This window comes from Lolium rigidum, chromosome 5 (assembly GCF_022539505.1).
Source record: "Lolium rigidum isolate FL_2022 chromosome 5, APGP_CSIRO_Lrig_0.1, whole genome shotgun sequence".
NCBI classification, from domain to species: Eukaryota; Viridiplantae; Streptophyta; class Magnoliopsida; order Poales; family Poaceae; genus Lolium; species Lolium rigidum.
The window spans coordinates 256106940-256124037 of record NC_061512.1 but is presented as its reverse complement, the minus strand read 5'-3'; the positions used below and the strand labels follow the sequence as shown (position 1 = coordinate 256124037).

At 44.7% G+C, this 17098-nt stretch overlaps 1 pseudogene; it reads left to right on the top strand.

Annotated features, from left to right (window-relative positions):
- Positions 1-718: 718 nt before the first annotated feature.
- On the top strand, positions 719-10629 carry LOC124657499 (annotated as a pseudogene).
- The last annotated feature ends 6469 nt before the right edge of the window (positions 10630-17098 follow it).

Below are 17098 nucleotides of genomic sequence, written 5' to 3'. Positions count from 1 at the left end.
TTTCCACCTCATCCCAGGAATGCGTGGCAAGAATCATGGCACGACCATAAGAGCATCTCCAATCGCCCGCCGCCCCCGACCAAGAACTCCTTGGCGCGCCGAATCTGATGGGGCGTGCTCGAATGCATGCTCGCCGATGTCCCCGAGCACATCGCAGGTGGCAAGGAGCCGCGGTTGAAATTCCCTCAGCATCGTCTTCGAGGTGGAGGACTCTCCACCGCACCGCCGTGGCAACCTCGGCCAAGGCTGCAGCTCCTAGGTGGAGCCCAAGGACGGGAGCTACGATGAAGACAGCGACTACATCGTCTTCTACAACCGCCTCGGCCTTGACTAGTTCTTTTTCCTGTTTTAATTTCATGTTACTATGTATGAGCTGAACTGCTCCGTGATTGTTGAGTTTGCGCCATACATATGTATCTACTTCCTACATTCACACCGTTTTTAAAATTTAGGAGGGGAGGAAGGGGAGGGGGATTTAGGGGGAGCACGGCTAGGAAAACAGCCCCACATAGAAAAATCTTGAGCCGGAGCTCCCCATACACAACTCGCCTTTGCCTGACGCTGTATGGGAGCTGATTGGAGATTATCTAAGAGCATTATATGGTCTTGCCATTTTTATGGTATCTGCTAGAGACCTTGTAACGATGCCATTGCTAGAGATGCTGTAACGAACTAACGATAGCATATAACCGTTGGTCAACCACCAGAAGATGCGTACATGGAGCCAGGCAACGCGAGCAAGGTATACGGTGAACGAGCTAGGCTAATCAGTAATCACGGTGAGGAAATCCTGGCCGCCAGCGCGCGCGAGACGATACGCTCTCCATTATTCTGATGCGTATCTCCTTTCTGCGTGCAGCTTTACGCTACTGATGCCAATTGGACAGGAATTAATCTTTTCTCCCTTGCCTTGCCTGCACATTTGGGCACCGCAAAAAGAGCACTGAAACAGATCAGACAAATCCCCTTCATCTTCTGCTGCTGTCTCATCCGAATTGTCAAGGCAAGAAAACTTTTTGTCTTTGCTGAAAGTTCGGTGCGACCGGGTTGCACGCCACAGATTTCCGTTTATGTCAATTGAATTGTTATTTTTCTACTTTTTTTTCCACAGCTCAGCGAGACAGAGTCTCGTTGTCCCTCCTCCCCATTTCAAGCCGTTGCTATTTTTGTAGGGTGTTCCATGTAAAAGTGCAAGGCCATATTGTGTAATTTTCAACTTCCGTAAAGTCTGATGTGTAGCTGTTTACCCATGGCCGAAGTAATGCAAGCTCCAGGTCGTTGTGGTCTTCGTTCTTTAAAAAAAAAGACAGCAAGCACCGTAGCTGGCCCACTGGCGCCAGATCTATCTATCCGTCATCGGTGAGCAGGCCGGCAGCGGCATGGAGCTGAAACAGCGATGCGTTGCTGTACTATCGCCTCCCTCGAAAACTTCAGACTACAAGGATGATAGCGGAGTACAAACGAAACACGCGTGCCATCAAACAAGCGGTTCGATCTTTGAAATATACGGAAACTAGATCCATGTACGCTACCAAGAAGCGAATTTGGTCGCTCCCGATTTTCAGAGTTTCCAGCACCCGTAGCATGTTTTCTGGTTCCGGCGAACCGATCCGTCCCGCTCCACTCCACGGCCACCGGGCCACCGACGGCGACGCGAGAAAGCACCGCGCGCCGGCCGTCACCATCGACCGCTCCGCCCTCTACCTACATACACGGGTGACGGGGGCTGTCTCTTGTCGGCCAAACAGCGAGCGTCGACCCTCTGTCATAGTCCACAATACACAAACAGTCTCCAAGGTTCCTCAGTTTGGTGTGCAAATCAAATCAAGACGTGGACAGTTCGAGAAGAAATCATGACGTAGACGTGTCATCCTATTCGAAAGGCAGATTTCGTAGGCAGCTGCTCCGTTTGCAGCTCTCTAGCGGCGCGACGCATTTCGGTGTCCGCTAACCCCGTTTGCGTCGCGCGGCCGATGCTAGACAGACCGTTTTTATCCGCGCGTCCGTTTGCGCCTGAGGGTGGCTCCAGCGGTACGACACATTTCCGCGTTTGCATCAATTATGAAGTTTTCAAACAACAAAATAAAGAATCCAACTATTACATTCAAATTTTGAAAAGCCTGCATGAAAATAAGATAGTATTTCTCTAGGCATGATCTTCATGCCCAACCAATGTCCACTGATACTCAATCAGATCCGTTTGCAGCTGTTTGCAGATGTTCTCGTTAGTGACTTCTACATTCATATGTAGATAGTCCTCCCAAGATGAAGCTCCATGAAGTGGCGCAACCAGCTCACATTTGAATTCTCAGTGGTTCTCATTGCGGCCATCAGGACGCTCGTTCTCAACGATCATGTTGTGCATGATCACGCAACATGTCATCACCTCATGCATGGTCTTCAGCGACCATGTTCTTGCCGGGTGACGGACAATTGCCCACCGAGCTTGGAGCACACCAAATCCACACTCCACATCTTTCCTGCAAGCCTCTTGCATCTTGGCAAACCTCCTCGTCTTCTCAGAGTTTGGATTACGGACTGTCTTCACCAGTGTGACCCAGTCAGGGTAGATGCCATCAGCAAGATAATATGGCTTGTTGTATTCATTTCCATTGATCTCGTAGGTCACCTGGGGAGTGATACGTCTCAAACGTATCTATAATTTCTTATGTTTCATGCTACTTTTATGATGATACTCACATGTTTTATACACATTATATGTCATATTTATGCATTTTCCGGAACTAACCTATTGACGAGATGCCGAAGGGCCAGTTCCTGTTTTCTGCTGTTTTTGGTTTCAGAAATCTTAGTAAGGAAATATTCTCGGAATCGGACGAAATCAACGCCCAGCATCTTATAATTCCACGAACCTTCCAGAACACCGGAGAGGGGCCAGAGGAGAGCCAGGTGGGCCCCACACATGAGGCCGGCGCGGCCCAGGGCCCCCCCTGTTGTGTGGCTGCCCCGTAGCCCTTCCGACTCCGCCTCTTCGCCTATTTAAGCCTCCCTGACCTAATTCTTCGATACGGAAAAGCCACTGTACGAGAAACCTTCCAGAGCCGCCGCCATCGCGAAGCCAAGATCTGGGGGACAGAAGTCTCTGTTTCGGCACGCCGCCGGGACGGGGAAGTCCCCCCGGAAGGCATCTCCATCGACACCACCGCCATCTTCATCACCGCTGCTTGTCTCCCATGAGGAGGGAGTAGTTCTCCATCGAGGCTAAGGGCTGTACCGGTAGCTATGTGGTTAATCTCTCTCCCATGTACTTCAATACAATGATCTCATGAGCTGCCTTACATGATTGAGATCCATATGATGAGCTTGTAATATAGATGTTGTTATGCTATTCAAGTGGATTTTACTTATGTGATCTCCGGAGACTCATTGTCCCACGTGTGTAAAGGTGACAGTGTGTGCACCGTGTGGGTCTCTTAGGCTATATTTCACAGAATACTTATTCACTGAGTTATGATTTGAGTTGGATGTCTCTATGAAATTGTGGCGTGTTAGTACCTCCTATGAATGCTCACAGTGACAGCGTGGGGTGTTTATTAGTACTTGGGAATACATCTTTAAGGTTTGCCTACATGATGAATTAGTGTTCGTTATCTTGCCAAAGAGTAATTCAGAATAGCATAGTGAAGTGCTTATTTATATTCTTTTATGATTGCAATGTGCTTTATATCACTATTAATCTATGTGCTACTCTAGTGATGTTATTAAAGTAGTCTATTCCTCCTCCATGATGTAATGGTGACGAGTGTGTGCATCATGTAGTACTTGGCGTAGTTTATGATTGTGATCTCTTGTAGATTACGAAGTTAACTATTACTATGATAGTATTGATGTGATCTATTCCCCCTTTCGTAGCTTGAAGGTGACAGTGTGCATGCTATGTTAGTACTCGGTATAATTGCGTTGGTCTGTCATGCACTCTAAGGTTATTTAAATATGAACATTGAATGTTGTGGAGCTTGTTAACTCCGGCATTGAGGTGCTCTTGTAGCCCTACACAATTAATGGTGTTCATTGATGTCTACGGGTGCTTCTATTCTTGTAGACAGTGTTGGGCCTCCAAGAGCAGAGGTTTGTAGAACAGCAGCAAGTTTCCCTTAAGTGGATCACCCAAGGTTTATCGAACTCGGGGAGGAAGAGGACAAAGATATCCCTCTCAAGCAACCCCTGCAATCACGATACAAGAAGTCTCTTGTGTCCCCAACACACCTAATACACTTATCGGATGTATAGGTGCACTAGTTCGGCGAAGAGATAGTGAAATACAAGTAGTATGGATGTATATGAGTGGTAATAGCAATCTGAATAAAATATGGCAGCGAGTAAACATGCAACGAACAATAAATAAACGGAGTTTCGGTGTTTGGAAACAAGGCCTAGGGATCATACTTTCACTAGTGGACACTCTCAACATTGATCACATAATAAAACCACTCTACACTCTCTTGTTGGATGATGAACACCACTAATTGTGTAGGGCTACAAGAGCACCTCAATGCCGGAGTTAACAAGCTCCACAACATTCGATATTCATATTTAAATAACCTTAGAGTGCATGATAGATCATTGCAATTACACCAAGTACTAACATAGCATGCACACTGTCACCATCACACTATGAAGGAGGAATAGATCACATCAATACTATCATAGTAATAATTAACTTCATAATCTACAAGAGATTACAATCATAACCTACGCCAAGTACTTACATGATGCACACACTGTCACCGTTACACCATGAAGGAGGAATAGAATACTTTAATAACATCACTAGAGTAACACATAGATGAATAGTGATACAAAACTCATATGAATCTCAATCATGTAAGGCAGCTCATGAGATCATTGTATTGAAGTACATAGGAGAGAGATTAACCACATAGCTACCGGTACAGCCCTTAGCCTCGATGGAGAACTACTCCCTCCTCATGGGAGACGGCAGCGGTGATGAAGATGGCGGTGGTGTCGATGGAGATGCCTTCCGGGGGCACTTCCCCGTCCCGGCGGCGTGCCGGAGCAGAGACTCCTGTCCCCCAGATCTTGGCTTCGCGATGGCGGCGGCTCTGGAAGGTTTCTCGTACCGTGGCTTTTCCGTCTAGGGTTTTCACGACGGAGGCTTTAAGTAGGCGGAAGGGCAAGGTCGGTGGAGTCCTGGTGGGACCACACACTAGGGGGGCGCGCCCTACCCCCTGGCCGCGCCGCCCACACGTGTGGGCCCCCCAGGGCTCCCCTCTGGTGGCTCTTGGGTGTTCTGGAAGCTCCGTGGAATTCTAAGATGCTGGGCGTTGATTTCGTCCGATTCCGAGAATATTTCCTTACTAGGATTTCTGAAACCAAAAACAGCGAAAACAGACAAGCTGGCCCTTCGGCATCTCGTTAATAGGTTAGTTCCGGAAAATGCATCAAAACGATGTAAAGTGTGTATAAAACATGTAAGTATCATCATAAAAGTAGCATGGAACATAAGAAATTATAGATACGTTTGAGACGTATCAAGCATCCCCAAGCTTAGTTCCTACTCGCCCTCGAGTAGGTAAACGATAACAAGGATAATTTCTGAAGTGACATGCTATCATAATCTTGATCAATACTATTGTAAATCATATGAGATGAATGCAGCGATTCAAAGCAATGGTAAAGACAATGAGTAAACAACTGAATCATATAGCAAAGACTTTTCATGAATAATACTTTCAAGACAAGCATCAATAAGACTTGCATAAGAGTTACTCATAAAGCAATAAATTCAAAGTAAAGGCATTGAAGCAACACAAAGGATGATTAAGTTTCAGCAATTGCTTTCAACTTGTAACATGTATATCTCATGGATAGTTGTCAACATAAAGCAATACGGATGAAACCTGGTACCCAGATGGGTAGGTGCGCACGCCCCCAGAAACATACACGTGGCTAACGACGTTCACTTGTCCGTCACGAGATGGGAACTCAGCGTGTGCTCTTCCCCTCCACCCCCACTCATTCTGTCCTCCCCAACCACACGCCAGATCATCTCATAAAAAAAAAACACGCCAGATCCACTGCAGATCGACCGAGCACTGCTGCCGGCTGGCCTAGCGCCTCCACCGCCACCCAGCTAGCTCCTCCCCAACCCCATCTTCCCCAACCCCATCCCGCACGCGCACGGAAGCATCCCGACCTCGTCTCCTCCCCAACCCCATCTTCCCTGCTGCCCCAGATCCGTCGAGCGGTGGAGGTCACCCGAGCGGTGGAGGACGGACGGCGACGCGTGGCCGTCTACTGCGACTCCGGGAGCCTGCCCACCGTCGAGCGCTGCCGGCGAGCGAACGCTCGATGTGGGGGGCATGGCGGACGCTCGAGGGGGAGGCCATGGCGGCCGTCTTCTTCGACTCCGGGAGCCCGCCCACCGTCGATCTGTTGGGGGAAGAATCGAATCTGCGGGAGCTCGGCCGCCCCCGAGTCCGGCCGGGAGGAGAGAAGATCTGGACCGCCATGGCTGCCCCTAGTCCCCCGTTGAGTCGATTTGGACGCCAGCCCAAGCTCCTACACGACGCGATGAGTAGCCTCCCGACCCGTCGTTCTACGCAGATCCATGGTGCCCGGCGTTGCGCCGAGCTCAAGGAAGCCGGCCGTCACCACTGATAAGCGCTGGAGAACAAGCGCGGTGGGGTCGTGGTCGAGGAGGCAGGATAGCAACTCACGGAAGGGGTGCCTCTGCGGAAGAAACCCGCATCTATTTTAATCGCTAATAACTCACGGAAGGGGATTTCACGGCCGTTTGATCTCCGTTAGCATCTACTCACGGAGAGCGAATCTAAAAGCAAATCCAACGGTATCTAGGGGGTGCGTACGTACCCCCCTGAACACCAAATCCACTCTCTAAAGCAATATAACAAGTGCAATAGGTAAACATGTAAGAATCAATGCACACAGTTGATACAAGTGTTTGCTTCTAGGATAGAAAGAATAGGTAAACTGACTCAACAATAAAGTAAAAGAATGGCCCTTCGCGAGAGGAAGCAGGGATTAAATCATGTGCTAGAGCTTTTTAAGTTTTGAAATCATATAGAGAGCATAAAAGTAAAGTTTTGAGAGGTGTTTGTTGTTGTCAACGAATGGTAGTGGGCACTCTAACTACCTCATCAACCAGACTTTCAAGAGCGGCTCCCATGAAGGACGTTATCTCTACCGGCAAGGTAGATCATCCCTCTTCTCTTTTGTTTACACATGTATTTTAGTTTCATTATTGATGACACTCCTCCCAACCTTTTGCTTACACAAGCCATGGCTAACCGAATCCTCGGGTGCCTTCCAACATTCACATACCATGGAGGAGTGTCTATTTGCAAAATTAAGTTGCTTACTGATGAATCAGGGCAAAACATGTGAAGAAAAATAATTAATGAAAGTTAATTAATTGGGGGCTGGGAACCCCGCGCCAGCTCTTTTTGCAAAATTATTGGATAAGTGGATGAAGCCACTAGTCCATAGGTGAAAGCTGCCCAACAAGATTGAAAGATAAAACACCACATACTTCCTCATGAGCTATAAAACATTGACACAAATAAGAGATAATAAAGTTTTGAATTGTTTAAAGGTAGCACGTGAAGTAATTTACTTTGGAATGGCAGAGAAATACCATGTGGTAGGTAGGTATGGTGGACACAAATGGCATAGTCTTTGGCTCAAGGATTTGGATGCACGAGAAGAATTCCTCTCAATACAAGGCTAGGCTAGCAAGGTTGTTTGAAGCAAACTCAAGTATAAAACGGTGCAGCAAGACTTACATAAGAACATATTGTAAGCATTATAAGACTTTACATCGTCTCCTTGTTGTTCAAACACCTTAACCAGAAAATATCTAGACTCTAGAGACCAATCATGCAAACCAAATTTTAACAAGCTCTATGTAGTTCTTCATTAATAGGTGCAAAGTACATGATGCAAGAGCTTAAACATGATCTATATGAGCACAACAATTGCCAAGTATCAAATTATTCAAGACCATATACCAATTACCACATGCATCATTTTCTGTTTCCAACCATATAACAATGAACGAAGCAGTTTCAACCTTCGCCATGAACATTAAAAATAAAACTAAGAACACATGTGTTCATATGCAACAGCGGAGCGTGTCTCTCTCCCACACAAGCATGATGGATCATATTTTATTCAAACAAAAACAAAAACAAAAACAAACAGACGCTCCAAGTAAAGTACATAAGATGTGACTGAATAAAAATATAGTTTCAAGAGAAATGACCTGATAAGTTGTTGATGAAGAAGGGGATGCCTTGGGCATCCCCAAGCTTAGATGCTTGAGTCTTCTTGAAATATGCAGGGATGAACCACGGGGGCATCCCCAAGCTTAGACTTTTCACTCTTCTTGATCATATTGTATCATCCTCCTCTCTTGACCCTTGAAAACTTCCTCCACACCAAACTCGAAACAAACTCATTAGAGGGTTAGTGCATAATAAAAAATTCACATATTCATAGGTGACACAATCATTCTTAACACTTCTGGACATTGCCCAAAGCTACTTGGAAGTTAATGGAACAAAGAAATCCATCCAACACGACAAAAGAGGCAATGCGAAATAAAAGGCAGAATCATCAAAAGCAGAACGATCCGTAAAGACGAATTTTTAAGAGGCACCGGACTTGCTCGAGATGAAAATGCCCAAATTGAATGAAAGTTGCGTACATATCCGAGGATCACGCACGTAAATTGGCAGATTTTTCGAGTTACCTACGGAGAGGCATATTGAAATTCGTGACGAGCAAGAAATCTGTTTCTGCGCAGCAATCCAAATCTAGTATTGACTTTACTATCAAAGACTTTACTTGGCACAACAATGCAATAAAATAAAGATAAGGAGAGGTTGCTACAGTAGTAACAACTTCCAAGACTCAAATATAAAACAAAATTGCTGTAGTAAAATAAAGACATGGGTTATCTCCCAAGAAGTGCTTTCTTTATAGCCATTAAGATGGGCTCAGCAGTTTTAATGATGCACTCGCAAAAAATAGTAGTTGAAGCAAAAGAGAACATCAAAAAGCAAATTCAAAACAAATTTAAGCCTAACATGCTTCCTATGCATAGGAATCTTGTAAATAAACAAATTCATGGAGCATAATGCAACAAGCATAGAAAGATAAAACAAGTGTAACTTCAAAAATTTCAGCATATAGAGAGGTGTTTTAGTAACATGAAAGCTTCTACAACCATATTTTCCTCTCTCATAATAACTTTCAGTAGCATCATGAGCAAACTCAACAATATAACTATCAAATGAAACATTCTTATCATGAGTCTCATGCATAAAATTATTACTCTCCACATAAGCATAATCAATTTTATTAGTTGTAGTGGGAGCAAATTCAACAAAGTAGCTATCATTATTATTATCATCATCAAATATAGGAGGCATAGTATAATCATAACAAGCTTTATCCTCCATAGTAGGTGGCACCAGAAGACCACTATCATTATAATCATCATAAATAGGAGGCAAAGTATCATCAAAGAAAATTTTCTCCTCAATGCTTGGGGGACCAAAAATATCATGCTCATCAAAATCAGCTTCCCCAAGCTTAGAACTTTCTATATCATTAGCAACAAGAGAGTGGATTTGGTGTTCAGGGGGGTACGTGCGCACCCTCTAGTCACCGTTGGATCAACGTTGAGATTTAATTGCTGCCTCACGACGACCAACGGCGTGAAACCCTTTTTGGCTGCTTCCCTTGCTTTCCCCGCATCACCTCCCACTCCTAGCCCCTGCTTTCCCCTTTTTTGGTTGCAGCTCACAGGCGAGAAGTCAGACGCGGCCCCAACCGGCCACCTCCCCTTGGCGCACCGCCGCATCGGGATCCGTCGGCGGCGCTGTACACCCGATGCGCGTCGCACGCGCGGGACGAGCTCCGCAGCTTCCGGGCCTGCCTCCGCTGGATGTGCGTCGACCACATCTCCGGTCCCCGCTCCGCGGGTTCCTGGGCGGCCTTCTTCCTCCTAGCCGTGGCGGCGCCCGCGGCCGTCACCCTCGCGCTCCCTCCCGACACGCCGGACCGGCCCTTCGACGGGCAGGTGCAGGCCTCGCTCACGCTGGCGGCCGCGCTCGCGCACCTCTCCCTCGCCTCGCTGCTCCGGGTGGGCCTGCGCCGCCTGCTCTGCATCGACCGCCTCCGCCATGACTCCGACGCGGTGCGTGCGGGCTACACCGCGCAGCTGGCCCGCTCCTTCCGCGTCCTCGCATGCTTCCTCGTGCCCTGCTCCCTCGCCGACGCCGCGTACAAGGCCCTGCCGAGTGCTCGGGACGCCGCTCCGTTCCGCTCCCCCGGTGGAACGCCGCCGCCTGCGCGCTCGACGTCGCCTCCTGGGTCTACCGCACCGCCGTCTTCTTCATGATCTGCGTCCTCTTCCGGGTCATCTGCTACCTGCAGGTGCTCCGGATGGTGGGATTCGCGAGGGAGTTCGGCAGGTGTTCCGCTCGAATCGCGGAGAGAAGGCAGGTCGGGGCGGCGGCTGGACGGTCGGGGCAGCCTCTGCCTCCCTATTTTACCAGCGCCGGCGACGAAGAATCGCTTCCGAATCCGGCCAAAGCTGCGCATCCGGCATCCCGTTGACTCTAGATCTTCCGGCGCTGTTCGAGCTGTTTCCAGCGAGGTCGTTCTGTCGATGGGGATTAGCGGGGCTCTCGATTGAGAAGGATAAAGGAGGTCTGGCTTTACTTTTTAGACCACACGTTGCGTTCCATCTCAGATACAAACGGCAAACTAACGATGTTAGACACGTGTCGTGCAATAAACGCGTGCTCACGTACCCATGTGATCACCGAGCTTCATCCGTTAGCAACAATGGTGTTCAAAGCGTTCATACTAATATCATTGCCACTAGCATGCAAATAAGATTCCATAGGTATTTTAATTTTCGCATTAAACCATTCATGTCTTGACTCAGGAAATAGTATAAAAAGCTCACAGATGTTTTCCATTATGCCTTACTAGTGTTTAACAAGAAACAAAAAGATACAATTGCGGGATCTAAAGGAAATAGCTTCGAACACTCACACAATGGCAACGAGAAAAGTACTCGGTTACACGGGACCGGAGTATGAGTGTATTTTACCTTTCCTCCCGGCAACGGCGCCGAGAAAAGTGCTTGATGTCTACGGGTGCTTCTATTCTTGTAGACAGTGTTGGGCCTCCAAGAGCGAGAGGTTTGTAGAACAGCGGCAAGTTTCCCTTAAGTGGATCACCCAAGGTTTATCGAACTCGGGGAGGAAGAGGACAAAGATATCCCTCTCAAGCAACCACTGCAATCACGATACAAGAAGTCTCTTGTGTCCCCAACACACCTAATACACTTGTCGGATGTATAGGTGCACTAGTTCGGCGAAGAGATAGTGAAATACAAGTAGTATGGATGTATATGAGTGGTAATAGCAATCTGAATAAAATATGGCAGCGAGTAAACATGCAACGAAACGATAAATAAACGGAGTTTCAGTGTTTGGAAACAAGGCCTAGGGATCATACTTTCACTAGTGGACACTCTCAATATTGATCACATAATAAAACCACTCTACACTCTCTTGTTGGATGATGAACACCACTAATTGTGTAGGGCTACAAGAGCACCTCAATGCCGGAGTTAACAAGCTCCACAACATTCGATATTCATATTTAAATAACCTTAGAGTGCATGATAGATCATTGCAATTACACCAAGTACTAACATAGCATGCACACTGTCACCATCACATTATGAAGGAGGAATAGATCACATCAATACTATCATAGTAATAATTAACTTCATAATCTACAAGAGATTACAATCATAACCTACGCCAAGTACTTACATGATGCACACCTTGTCACCGTTACACCATGAAGGAGGAATAGAATACTTTAATAACATCACTAGAGTAACACATAGATGAATAGTGATACAAAACTCATATGAATCTCAATCATGTAAGGCAGCTCATGAGATCATTGTATTGAAGTACATAGGAGAGAGATTAACCACATAGCTACCGGTACGGCCCTTAGCCTCGATGGAGAACTACTCCCTCCTCATGGGAGACGGCAGCGGTGATGAAGATGGCGGTGGTGTTGATGGAGATGCCTTCGGGGGCACTTCCCCGTCCCGGCGGCGTGCCGGAACAGAGACTCCTGTCCCCCAGATCTTGGCTTCGCGATGGCGGCGGCTCTGGAAGGTTTCTCGTACCGTGGCTTTTCCGTCTAGGGTTTTCGCGACGGAGGCTTTAAGTAGGCGGAAGGGCAAGGTCGGTGGAGTCCTGGTGGGACCACACACTAGGGGCGCATGCCCTACCCCCTGGCCGCGGCGCCCACACGTGTGGGCCCCCCAGGGCTCCCCTCTGGTGGCTCTCGGGTGTTCTGGAAGCTCCGTGGAATTCTAAGATGCTGGGCGTTGATTTCGTCCGATTCCAAGAATATTTCCTTACTAGGATTTACGAAACCAAAAACAGCAGAAAACGAGCAAGCTGGTCCTTCGGCATCTCGTCAATAGGTTAGTTCCGGAAAATGCATCAAAACGATGTAAAGTGTGTATAAAACATGTAAGTATCATCATAAAAGTAGCATGGAACATAAGAAATTATAGATACGTTTGAGACGTATCATTCATCATCCAACAAGAGAGTGTAGAGTGGTTTTATTATGTGATCAATGTTGAGAGTGTCCACTAGTGAAAGTATGATCCCTAGGCCTTGTTTCCAAATACTGCAATCATCGCTTATTTACTATTTTCTCGCATCTTTACTTCCTGCAATATTACTACCATCAATCGCACGCCCGGCAAGCTATTTTACGGCGCCGTTACTACTGCTCATATTCATTCATACCACTTGTATTTCACTATCTCTTCGCCGAACTAGTGCACCTATACATCTGACAAGTGTATTAGGTGTGTTGGGGACACAAGAGACTTCTTGTATCGTGATTGCAGGGTTGCTTGAGAGAGATATCTTTGTCCTCTAAACCTTGGGTGATTCACTTAAGGGAAACTTGCTGATGTTCTACAAACCTCTGCTCTTGGAGGCCCAACACTGTCTACAGGAATAGAAGCGTGCGTAGACATCAAGCTATTTTCTGGCGCCGTTGCCGGGGAGGTAAGGTAAAAGGTATTCACATCCTCCGACTACTAAGCTATTTCCTAGCATTGTTGCCGGTGTGTGAGTGCTCGAAGCTATTTCCTTTAGATCCTGCAATTGCATCTTTTTATTTCTTGTTTTTATTTTTCACTAGTTAGGCATAATGGAAAATAACAATGAGCTTCTTATTCTATTTCCTGAGTTAAGACATGGATTGTTTGATGCGAAAATTAAAAAACTTATGGAAACTTATTTGCATGCTAGTAGCAATGATATTAGTATGAACGCTTTGAACACCATTGTTGCTAATGATATGGAAAATTCTAAGCTTGGGGAAGCTGGTTTTGATAAGCATGATATTTTTAGTCCCCCAAGTTTTGAGGAGAAAATTTTCTTTGATGATACTTTGCCTCCGATTTATGATGATTATAATGATAGTGGTCTTTTGGTGCCGCCTACTATGGAGAGTAAATTTTATTATGATTATACTATGCCTCCTACACTTGATGAGAATAATAATGATAGCTACTTTGTTGAATTTGCTCCCACTACAACTAATAAAATTGATTATGCTTATGTGGAGAGTAATAATTTTATGCATATAGCTCATGATAAGAATGTTTCATTTGATAGTTATATTGTTGAGTTTGTTCATGATGCTACTGAAAATCATTATGAGAGAGGAAAATATGGTTGTAGAAATTTTCATGTTACTAAAACACCTCTCTATATGCTGAAATTTTTGAAGTTACACTTGTTTTATCTTTCTATGCTTGTTGCATTATGCTTCATGAATTTGTTTATTTACAAGATTCCTTTTCATAGGAAGTGGGTTAGGCTTAAATTTGTTTTGAATTTGCTTCTTGATGCTCTCTTTTGCTTCAACTCTTATTTCTTGCGAGTGCATCATTAAAACTGCTGAGCCCATCTTAATGGCTATAAAGAAAGCACTTCTAGGGAGATAACCCATGTCTTTATTTTACTACAGCAATTTTGTTTTATATTTGAGTCTTGGAAGTTGTTACTACTGTAACAACCTCTTCTTATCTTTATGTTATTGCATTGTTGTGCCAAGTAAAGTCTTTGATAGTAAAGTCAATACTAGATTTGGATTACTTGCGCGTGAAACAGATTTCTTGGCTGTCACGAATTTGAGTAGGATTCTCTGTAGGTAACTCAGAAAAATCTGCCAATTTACGTGCGTGATCCTCAGATATGTACGCAACTTTCATTCAATTTGAGCATTTTCATCTGAGCAAGTCTGGTGCCTCTAAAAAATTCGTCTTTACGGACTGTTCTATTTTGTTAGATTCTGTCTTTTATTTCGCATTGCCTGTTTTGCTATGTTTGATGGATTTCTTTGTTCCATTAATTTTCAGTAGCTTTGGGTAATGTCCAGAAGTGTTAAGAATGATTGTGTCACCTCTGAATATGTGAATTTTTGATTACGCACTAACCCTTTAATGAGTTTGTTTTGAGTTTGGTGTGGAGGAAGTTTTCAAGGGTCAAGAGAGGAGGATGATAAAATATGATCAAGAAGAGTGAAAAGTCTAAGCTTGGGGATGCCCCCGTGGTTCATCCCTGTATATTTCAAGAAGACTCAAGCATCTAAGTTTGGGGATGCCTTGGGCATCCCCTTCTTCATCGACAACTTATCAGGTCACCTCTAGTGAAACTATATTTTTATTCCGTCACATCTTATGTGCTTTACTTGGAGCGTCTGTGTGCTTTTATTTTCGTTTTATTATTTTCATTCTCCGAATAAATACATGCTTGTGTGGGAGAGAGACACGCTCCGCTGTTTCATATGAACACATGTGTTCTTAGCTATACTTTTAATGTTCATTGCGAATGTTGAACTACTTCATTCATTATTATATGGTTGGAAACAGAAAATGCCGCATGTGGTAAATGGTATAATGTCTTGAATAATGTGATACTTGGCAATTGTTGTGCTCATATAGATCATGTTTAAGCTCTTGCATCATGTACTTTGCACCCATTAATGAAGAACTACATAGAGCTTGTTAAAATTTGGTTTGCATGATTGGTTTCTCTAGAGTCTAGATATTTTCTGGTTAAGGTGTTTGAACAACAAGGAGACAATGTAAAGTCTTATAATACTTACAATATGTTCATATGTGAGCTTTGCTGCACCTTTTATACTTGAGTTTGCTTCAAACAACCTTGCTAGCCTAGCCTTGTATTGAGAGAAATTCTTCTCGTGCATCCAAATCCTTGAGCCAAATACTATGCCATTTGTGTCCACCATACCTACCTACTACATGGTATTTCTCTGCCATTCCAAAGTACATTACTTGAGTGCTACCTTTAAAATTCTATTCTTTGTCTTTAAAATATATAGCTCATGGGAAAATAGCCTTAAAAACTATTGTGGTGAAGAATATGTAGCTATGTATCTTATTTCTTATAAGTTGCTTGTTGAGCGGTAACCATGCTTCTGGGGACGCCATCAACTTTTATACCTTTGTTGAATATCATGTGAGTTGCTATGCATGTTCGTCTTGTCTGAAGTAAGGGCGATTTTCATGATCAAATGGTTTGAGTATGCATATTGTTAGAGAAGAACATTGGGCCGCTAACTAAAGCCATGAATCATGGTGGAAGTTTCCGTTTGGACATCAATCCTCAATCTCTTATGAGAATTTTATCTCGTTGTTGAATGCTTATGCATTAAAGAGGAGTCCATTATCTCGTTGTCTATGTTGTCCCGGTATGGATGTCTAAGTTGAGAATAATCAAAAGCGAGAAATCCAATGCGAACTTTCTCCTTAGACCTTTGTACAGAGCGGCATAGAGGTACCCCTTTGTGACACTTGGTTGAAACATATGCTATGCAATGATAATCCATGTTAATCCAAGCTAATTAGGACAAGGTGCGAGCACTATTGGTATACTATGCATGAGGCTTGCAACTTATAGGATGTCTTATACATAACACATATGATTTATTACTACCGTTGACAAAATTGTTTCTATGTTTTCAAAATGAAAAGCTCTAGCACAAAAATAGTAATCCATGCTTCCCTCTGCGAAGGGCCATTCTTTTACTTTATGTTGAGTCAGTCTACCTATCTTCTTTCTATCTCAGAAGCAAACACTTGTGTCAACTGTGTGCATTGATTCTTACATGTTTACCTATTGCACTTGTTATATTGCTTTATGTTGACAATTATCCATGAGATAAATATGTTGAAGTTGAAAGCAACTGCTGAAACTTATATCTTCCTTTGTGTTGTTTCAAAACTTTCTACTAAGAATTTATTGCTTTATGAGTTGACTCTTATGCAAGTCTTATTGATGCTTGTCTTGAAAGTATTATTCATGAAAAGTCTTTGCTATATGATTCATTTGTTTACTCATCATCTTCATCATTGCTTCGAATCGCTGCATTCATCTCATATGCTTTACAATAGTATTGATCAAGATTATGATAGCATGTCACTTCAGAAATTATCCTTGTTATCGTTTACCTACTCGAGGGCGAGTAGGAACTAAGCTTGGGGATGCTTGATACGTCTCAAACGTATCTATAATTTCTTATGTTCCATGCTACTTTTATGATGATACTCACATGTTTTATACACATTATATGTCATATTTATGCATTTTCCGGAACTAACCTATTGACGAGATGCCGAACGGCGGTTCCTCGTTTTCTCGTTGTTTTTTGTTTCAGAAATCCTAGTAAGGAAATATTCTCGGAATCGGACGAAATCAACGCCCAGCATCTTATAATTCCACGAAGCTTCCAGAACACCGGAGAGGGGCCAGAGGAGAGCCAGGTGGGCCCCACACATGAGGCCGGCGCGGCCCAGGGGGGCGCCCCCCCCTGTTGTGTGGCTGCCCCGTAGCCCTTCCGACTCCGCCTCTTCGCCTATTTAAGCCTCCCTGACCTAAATCTTCGATACGGAAAAGCCACGGTGTCGTTGCCTAATCGACGGTACCCCGGAGGA